Genomic DNA, 9541 nt, shown 5'->3' on the forward strand with positions numbered 1-9541 from the left:
ATTGGTCAGCCAAGAAACCTCGTGGACACATAAAAAAATATTTGCATAGGTTGGGCCGAGGGGAAGACCTATGCCCAAACCGTCAAACTGTCTGTAAAACTTGCCACCAAATATGAAAAACTAGTTTAAACTTATAATAATTAAAGAATAAATTTTAAAAAATAACGGTTGAGACCAATAATAGAGTCGTGAATATCTTTCAACAAAGAACTGAGGTAGATTTTAATTGTTTCATATAAAGAGATAAATTAGTGAACAAATTTTCCATGTCAAATAAGGCCATAGTTAAATCCTGAACGTCGGGAAAATCCATCAAGCGTCCCATTAATTAACGAAAAAGAATCCACTCCAAATATTACAGCATCTCATGACTACACCGTTAAAAATAATGTGTCAAATGCACGTTGTAACCTGGCACTATATTTTGGATATTTGTCTGAATTAATAGCCTTCCTTTATATAAAGTGTCCAACTGCAAGCACACATACACACCCAATCTTTGACAAAAATATATCTAATGATTTATATATATCAAATCAAGCCTGACAATCATCAAATCAACGTTTTAATCTATACATGCATCTCAAAAATTTTTTTTGAGGGAAATGTCTATTTTAAATTGCATATTAATTCCAAAACGGGAGATAAATGGGCCATCGACAAATCATTGCGGATCATTAAGGGTGTCCCCGCCTTCATCAAAGTTTTATAATCATTAGCGGGATTCGATGGTTTAACTGGGGGATGGAACTATAGGGATAATGGGATTCGGTCTAACGGCATTTGTGAACACTGGATATAAAGTAGATTTTTCACTCATGGCTTGCAAATGATGATTTTTATTTTACTTCTTAGAGGGCAACCGCAGGCTGACCGAGAAACAAAAGGCGAGTGACCATTTTTCTGAACTGAATATGTTATCTTATGACGCGCAAACCTCATCCTTGACGTCGTCAAATTGCTTGAAAACAATTGTGTTTACATGCGTTATTCACTCTACAATGAGTTCGAAATAGTAAAATTAAATTAACAGATCCTTAGTATTCAGTGAGGTCTGAATTACCAGATTCCAATTCTTTATGAATTGGAGGTTTCTGTTGACAATTATACCTTTGCAAAATTCATGCAATACTTAGTAACGAGAGTGAAGGTACGTAGATCTTGAACGATGACTTTTAAGACAATTTCTTTCTGGTTTCCAAATAGTTCATGAGAGTAAAAGGAAGTTCGGCATCGCAAAAGAAAGAAAAATACATGCCCATTCAATGATTTTACATATTTGATATACGTTATTGATGCTTGATGTACCTGCATATCTCAGCCAGCTGTTGATGCTTGATGTACCTGCATATCTCAGCCAGCTGTTGATGCTTGATGAACCTGCTTACCTCAGCCAGCTGTTGATGCTTGATGAACCTGCTTATCTCAGCCAGCTGTTAGCAACTAAAATATAATCGAACATTTTGGGAGGAAGGGTACCAGCTTAGCCTGAGACAGAGCTGTCCATAACTAATCGATTATAAGATCAAATGCGAAGATATTTTTTTGCAATTTAGAATTCTATAGCATAATATACAAATTAAAGTCTGCATCATTAAACAGATATTTTTCAAACTTACTCCAATGAAACGGCTTCCGTCGTAGCCCCAACCGATGTTTGCGAACGAATTGCTGAAATCAGAGGCTACTGAAGAAATTTTTATTTCTCGTATGATTTCATATTACTAACATTCACTAAAAGTCTTGTTTATTTTAAGCGTCGACGCGTGAAACTAATCAACTCGCCCCTCCATATTTTTATTCTATTTTAGTGTTTTTACGTTGATACTTGGGATTAAACCTCATGACAGCTCTCGAGAGAGGTACATCATGAACTTTATTAAGGGGAGAATTACTTCAAGTTTGGCTGAAATAAACTCTAGTTATTGCATTTGCAGTCCCGTTTGTCTGATCCTGTGATTGCTTACAAGCCACATATCATTTCCTTGCGCTGAATGTGATCTTTCAAAAATCAACGAGTAATAAGCATCATTAACGATCAACATCAGCAACACTCAACATCAGCAACACTCAACATCAGCAACACTCAACATCAGCAACACACAACATCAGCAACACTCAACATCAGCAACACTCAACATCAGCAACACTCAACATCAGCAACACTCAACATCAGCAACACTCAACATCAGCAACATTTTCCATCAGCAACACTCAACATCAATAGTCAGTTGTGTCAGTTAGGTTCACAAGTATACAAGGTATTATACAAATGCACGAGAAAATTATCTCAATTGTTCAATTGGTGAATATGCTACTGCCGTTGAATAACTTTTAACTTATATATGCATTCATCATTTTTATTCCGTAGTTTTAGTTCATAGTATTTTTTTAGAAGTATTTCTCAAAATCATAGTATTCATAGTATTTCAAAGTATTTTCTCATAGTAAATCATAGTATAGTATTTTCTCATAGTAGTATTTTCTCAAAAAGTGCCCACTGTTTTAAATCTTAGATATCACAATCAGTCTGAAAACATCGCATCAATCAACGTTCAGGAAATTTTTTCTACCATTCAACAAATTGTGCAAAAATTTTCTTTATTTTAACATTTAAATAAAATAGGTTTTTCAATACGCTAGAAAACTATTTGAAAACGTGTGAATTGTCCTAAATAAAATAAAAATAACAGGAGTTAGACTTCTTACTCTTATGATGAATTTGTGTGCGATTGTTTGAATCTGTACGCAGTGATGCTTCAGAGGAATAAGTTCGACCACAAGCAGCAATGCCACAAATTATTCCTGTAAAAATACCTTCCTGCTCACACGTCTCGTAGTTCTCACTCATGTAAATCATTCAGTCAGCGTGCAGCCGTGGTCGTGTGAGGTGTGCGACGCTCTCCTGTCCCTTCACTTCCGCGTCCGAGCCCAGGCTCTCAACAGGCTTGGATACCGTATAGATTTTTGTGCATAGACTGCTAATAAAATACGCCTTAACGTACAATTAAGTTATGGTTATTGATGAGTTATAGAAGTGACCCCACGTCGACTTTATGTACCGGTGCAATTAACGTGAGGTGTTCATGCTCGGTTGAGCCATTAGCCAATACCGCATGCAAGTGTAATGAGCAACAACGGGTTGCCTGACCGCTGTTCTTATGACGCGCTGTCAGGTGCTGCACTAAATTTACGTGTTATATCACTGCAAAACGAACACAAATGACTGTAAGATAATATATATCGTGTTCAATCTTTAACTTATTATTTATAATTTAGCAGTCGATTGCTGACCAGTTAATAAATATTTTTTAAAGTGTCGGCAATCTACATGCCAGCCACAACTTTTTTTGCATGAATTTCATTTTTAGACAAAAAATTATTTTTCATTTTCGCTACCTGTTCAAGAATAAATTTGTCGTTAATTAGAGGAACAGCATTATTTTTTCTGTTCTCCTAAATTGTATCCTGAATCGTTTCCGTTCTATTCATATTTCTACTTGTCACGATGACAAGGCAGCTTCACTGTTCAGTAAAAATAATAAAATTATTATTCAGGCAGCTTCATTCCCGTAAAATTCTTCAATCGTCTCGCTTTTTTCAACAAGAAATAAGTGGATTCCCGATTGAAGAAAATTCTGGATTTCCGATGAAGCCCGTAATTTTGAACAATAATTGCGATGTTTGTGCTTCCTTGTGCACGCTAAATCTATTATATGAGGCTAGGTCTATTAAATAAGGCTAGGTCTATTATATGAAGCTAGGCCTATTCGTTTCTGTGAAGTAAAATCCATTTCTCTGGCTGGCAGCCCCGAGTATGAAGTGGAAAAGAGTTTAAGCACTAACTCGTATTATTAACTTATCCATTCCGTGCCTGTAACGTCTGAAACGTTGGCGAAAAAATGACTCAATACAGGTAACTTAATAGTCTAATTACATAAAATATATTTAGCATATACTTCCAGGCAATGAAATATACATCTACTCGAAAATCGTGGAATTATTAAAAAAATTTGAAATTGAAAACTTGCCGTGTAACAATCCACACTTATTCGAAATAACTACATTATATTTCGCTATACTGTGGTGGATTACTGGCAAATTTCCTTTGATGCAATTTGCAGGCGTTGATTTTTATTTTTTATGATTGTTAATTCCCGTAGACATGAAGTAATCATTATCACAGAGTATCCATTAAATGTTCAAGTGCAGAAAGACAATACAAATGATTTCGTTAAAACATATTTGCCTAACTTCTGAGTTATTAATGAGTTTTCTGCTTCTTGATCATGGTACGTTATAAACTCGTAAAAGTATGCCATCTTTTTCAATTTTCCCTTGAGATAACGGTCGCCATTTACGTGTATATTGTACACTCATTTCACAATCAGTTTGTTATAAGAATATATACTTATTTTAATTTCCCGCTTATAGGATCGTTTACTGTTGGAAAAAATAAAAAAATTTCGACCTCTTAACTCCCGCAACAATAGTGGGACCTCGCTCAGTCAGTGGCGGCTGATGCAGCTTCGGCGAAGGCCTTCTTATTTAGGCACTCCTGTATGCTCCATGCTCCATTGCTGCTCCATGCTCCCTCGCTGCTCCATGCTCCCTCACTGCTTCATGCGCCCTCGCTGCTCCATGCGCCCTCGCTGCTCCATGCGCCCTCGCTGCTCCATGCGCCCTCGCTGCTCCATGCTCCCTCGCTGCTCCATGCTCCCTCGCTGCTCCATGCTCCCTCGCTGCTCCATGCTCCCTCACTACTCCATGCGCCCTCGCTACTCCATGCTCCCTCATGCACTGCTCCATGCGCCTTCGCTGCTTCATGCGTCCTCACTGCTCCATGCGCCCTCGCTGCTACACGCTCCCTCGCTGCTATATGCTCCTTCGCTGCTCCATGTGCCTTCACTGCTCCATGCGCCTTCACTGCTCCATGCTCCTTCGCTGCTCCATGCGCCTTCGCTGCTTCATGCGTCTGCACTGCTCCATGCGCCTTCGCTGCTTCATGCGTCCTCACTGCTCCATGCGCCCTCGCTGCTACACGCTCCCTCGCTGCTATATGCTCCTTCGCTGCTCCATGTGCCTTCACTGCTCCATGCGCCTTCACTGCTCCATGCGCCTTCACTGCTCCATGCTCCTTCGCTGCTCCATGCGCCTTCGCTGCTTCATGCGTCCTCACTGCACCATGCGCCTTTGCTGCTCCATGCGCACTCGCTTCTCCATGAAGCAATTAAGAGGTCAAGTCAATGCTGTACAGCGCTGCAGGGAAGACAAGTCGTACTCAGGCTCTGGCTCAGCCGCTGCTCACTGCGCTGCCGTTGGGTCGATTGAACCTCATCGTCTATTGTTATGACTTCATTCATGTACGTCACATATTGCTATATTTGTTTGGTAATAGAATCAAATTCTAATACACATACAGAGTGTGTTGAAAAACTCTGCGGTACTCACAACCAGAATTTCAATATCTTGACTATAGAAAATTAATTCTCTGACTTCCGGCTAAGTAATCTTAAAATGCTACGTAGCTAATAATTAACCTTCTGCTGAGTCACGCTTGTTATTCTCAGCTAAAACCTTCATTTAATGATACAAAAGATTCCTATTTTCATTCGTCATTGAAGCCGCGCGTTGGTTTCTAGACTTCATTTTTAACTTAATTGTTTTGTTTTTCTCTTTGTTTTCACTCCTTCTCTGTTCTTCTTCTTTTTTACTTGCGCCTTTCCTTCTTTGCTGTTCATTTTCAGTCTGCCTATTTCAACACCAGAGGCATCTCAGTCCTCAAAACAACAGAATCTCATTTATATTCGCGCTACATGAAAGAGCTTGCTTAAAACAACAATTGTCTGTAATAAATGTTATTATAAGCATCACACAATACCTGAATCAAGCTCGTTGTGATGGATGTCACATGCGAGACTCCCTCTCTGTATAGACCAGTTCTGGATCTGGTTTCCAATAACGGTTAAACTGATCGATACGTGGTTAAAATAATTCACGAAACTCTATAAGTGGTCGCATTAGTAAATTTTTTAGTCACATGCATGCCAAAAATAATTGTTTTATGCAAACACTGCAAATTCCTCTGTTGTTTGACAAAAGCAAATTAAATTTGATAAAAACACGGCAAATCAGCTTGCACTTGATCAGCTGGCTAGCTTGAAATATGGCAAAAGTTGCGGTCCCCTGTAACACTTATGGATCGCAGGGAGGACAAAGCTTTTTTGCAGCCCTACTCTGTCCAGATTGGTTGAAAAATTAATAAATCTCAGTCTTTCGCGGCCCCGAAGCGCTGCTTGCATGTTTCGGTGTAATTACAGTCGTTTGTTTGTGCTTTGCATACGGTCTGTTAATGTGGGCATATGTCACGTATGCTCCTAATCATTTATTTTATCTATTTTATAATTATTATTGGGTGAGTCAACAGCCTTTTAACTCACAACGTGTTATATTATTTCCGCTTCTCACTGACATGAAATTCCAGTTGGTGAGCATCGCAGAACTATTGTCATGACAACATTCAAGAATGTGACACAAAATTCTCCGCCCTGAGGCAAGAATAAATTCCCTGCGGCCGCCACGCGAGGAGACTCGCCAGTTTACAACCGAGTATTCAAGGTCAAAATCAATGCGTGCGAAGGTCGATGCTTTATAAGCAAGAACTTCTGCATGGCAGGAGCTAAGTTTCCCGCTGCAGTAACCCTGACCTTGCCTTCCCTCTCTTTCCCTTTCACCTCTCACTCTCTATCTCTCTCTCTATCTCTTCCTCTCTCTCTCTCTCGTCTCCTGCATGGGCCGAGGGTTGCCCTTGCCCACCTCACATCATCGGGACCAAGTCTGCTACCTGTGCTATAGGGTCATCTGCATTCTAACCCTGGGCAAAACTTCTAATATTATAGGATTCATGTTACTCATCACATTACATACAAATGTTCCTGAAAACTATTGCAATGAAATAAATAATATTTTGGGTCGCATGCCTATGATTTCCCAGGTATATATAAATTTAAAACTTGCGCTGTGAAGAATATTATTGAGCATGTGAACAAATTTTAAAACTTATCTGGGCTGAGCTAATAAACATTATTTGCACGTAAAACACCTTAGAATCAATCACTTTACTTCGTCTGATCAATCCTGACAAAGATCGTCGTCATGCTTGAAATAAAATTTGTCAGCGATGTAGGTTTTTATGATCTATACTTCACACGATATGAATTTGGGTTATAATTTTATTTCAGCTTTTAGATGCACTTCATTTTTCATCGATATCTTTTTCCTATAAGATTGTTTGCAATGTTAACAAAATCATAGGGAATAAGCACTAACCGGCTGTAACTCATAATCTATTAACTTCAAAGTATTCGCTTGTTTTTTATACTGTAAATGACGGCATGGAAAGAGAATGGCCAGAGACCACTGGCCACTGTAACAGAACTAATTTAATTGCTATTCTCAGGCCGATAGTAAATGGCCGTATAGAGAAGGCTGCAGAGAATACGCTTTCATAAAGTAATTGCCACCTCTAATCAATTAAGATGATCTTCCGCTTGAAAAATTGCATGATGAATGATACATGAAGCTATACAAGTGGATGAAAGGGGCTCAGATGTAGCAACTCTTGCATGAGATGGAGCTTTTGTTGCGACGTAATCCAGATTCAGTTGATGGAAGCGTGGAATGAAATGAAAACCGTGCCAAATGAATGGCAGTTATGTGATTTGTCATGAATACCTTCTATTTACGAATTTCAATGATCATTGGAATGCAAGTTGGGAATTCGAAAGTCATGGTAGTCTCAATGCGGCATATCTTAACTGATACCTGGGCCTGATACAAAGAAATTATTATACGCTGCGATAGCAGCATATCATAATTATAGAAGGAGACTATACATGAAATTTGGCAGAAAATCAAAGAAAAGTACAACAACAAATTTAATATTATTGCAATTCACCTAAATAACGTCTGTCTACGTTATTCGTTTCACTGTCTATGTTATTCGTGTTGCAATCTACAGTGAACTTGAAGCTGTAACACAGGAAAAAATTAGCTTCTAATAAATTTGATGAGTTTTCAAAGCATTCGTGAAGCAACACACACTAATTAACCTAAAATTCATTTAAAGATGATCAACGGGTCATGCTGTTCACTAAGTAACGGAAAAATTAATTGGTTTGTCACAAAATTTGCAGTCATTCTTGATGACTGCGCGATCATTGTGTGACTTAGCCAACATGGATCACTAGCTTCATAGCTGCCCTAACTTCAACCTTTTTGCTTTTTATTTTAACTATTGAACTTATCTCAGGATAAATTCCATGGAATTATTCCATAAACACAATAAATTAAGGCGGCAAACTCTTATGCCCCGCTTCACGTGAATTGATAATGCAGGCTAGTGCTTCTTTTATGAGCAGCGCGAGGTTGCCGACCATCAATAAAGTATTCCTGCTTACGAGCGAGATGGACGACGGCCTATCGTCGGCCGACCATAAACCTCTCGTAATATATGATGCAGTGAGCCAGCGGCTCAAGGTCGTTTCTTGAATACATACGGAAATTGATTCATTAAATGCTAGCTTTATGCAAAACTGAACGAGATGAGCTTGCACTCACCAAAACGGTTAGTTTATTATTAATTATTTAGCAGCAAGAAGTTAAGGGACTGGGTTTAAGTGAAATTTTTAATGATAAATTTTGAGCTCAATTTTTATTTGGTCTTTGAGATTATACCTTTATGTGACCGTTTTGATGTGTATTTCGTCGCTTGCATAAGCTCTTCAGCCAGGCGCATATATAATTATCACTGTGTACAAGTTTCCAGGTTTTACATTTGAATCCCTAAAAAAATCTATTCTAAATAATTTTAACCCGATAACGTAGTATTAACTAGGCTTCTTATCATATCCTTGCAGTTTTTTCTTGATAGTGATCATTTTTACTTGAAAAATCGAAAAGTCGGAAAGCTGCCTTAAGTTGTTTGATACAAATTCTGCTGATACCCTATCAATATTATGGAACACATGTTTCTCATTGTAACTTGCATCCTGCAGAGCACTTAAGTTAATTATACTTTATTTCTTGTTTACCGGATGCAACTGGAAACTTGAAATGATTAGAAACAACGTGACCGGACACATGATAATGTTTGCGAAAGAAAATCTTTTTCATGGTACATCTTCATAACATCACGAGCAAGCAACGGGAGATCATAAAAAAAATCCACTATAACAAACAACGTATGAACTATAGCAGAAATTCAGCATCAATAAAAGTTTTGCGTTTTAACGCGGAGAACCGGGTTCAGGTCCATCCGCAACACAAACACGAAACCTTCAATGCGCGGACCAGACTGTAAACATGAGTACCTTCATTTGGAACTTATGTAGCTCTAAACGGTTGTGGCAGCTTGAACATAATTCATTGTAGGCGCAGTTTGATGAAAATTAGTAGTATACACAAATTAAATAAGATTGGTTGTGGACGCTTCTTTTAGAAGCTCCGTTGTAGAAAGTCTGAAAAGCATTTTTTGTTTGCA

Source organism: Hyalella azteca, unplaced genomic scaffold (genome assembly GCF_000764305.2).
Source record: "Hyalella azteca isolate HAZT.00-mixed unplaced genomic scaffold, Hazt_2.0.2 contig4109, whole genome shotgun sequence".
Classification (NCBI taxonomy): Eukaryota; Metazoa; Arthropoda; class Malacostraca; order Amphipoda; family Hyalellidae; genus Hyalella; species Hyalella azteca.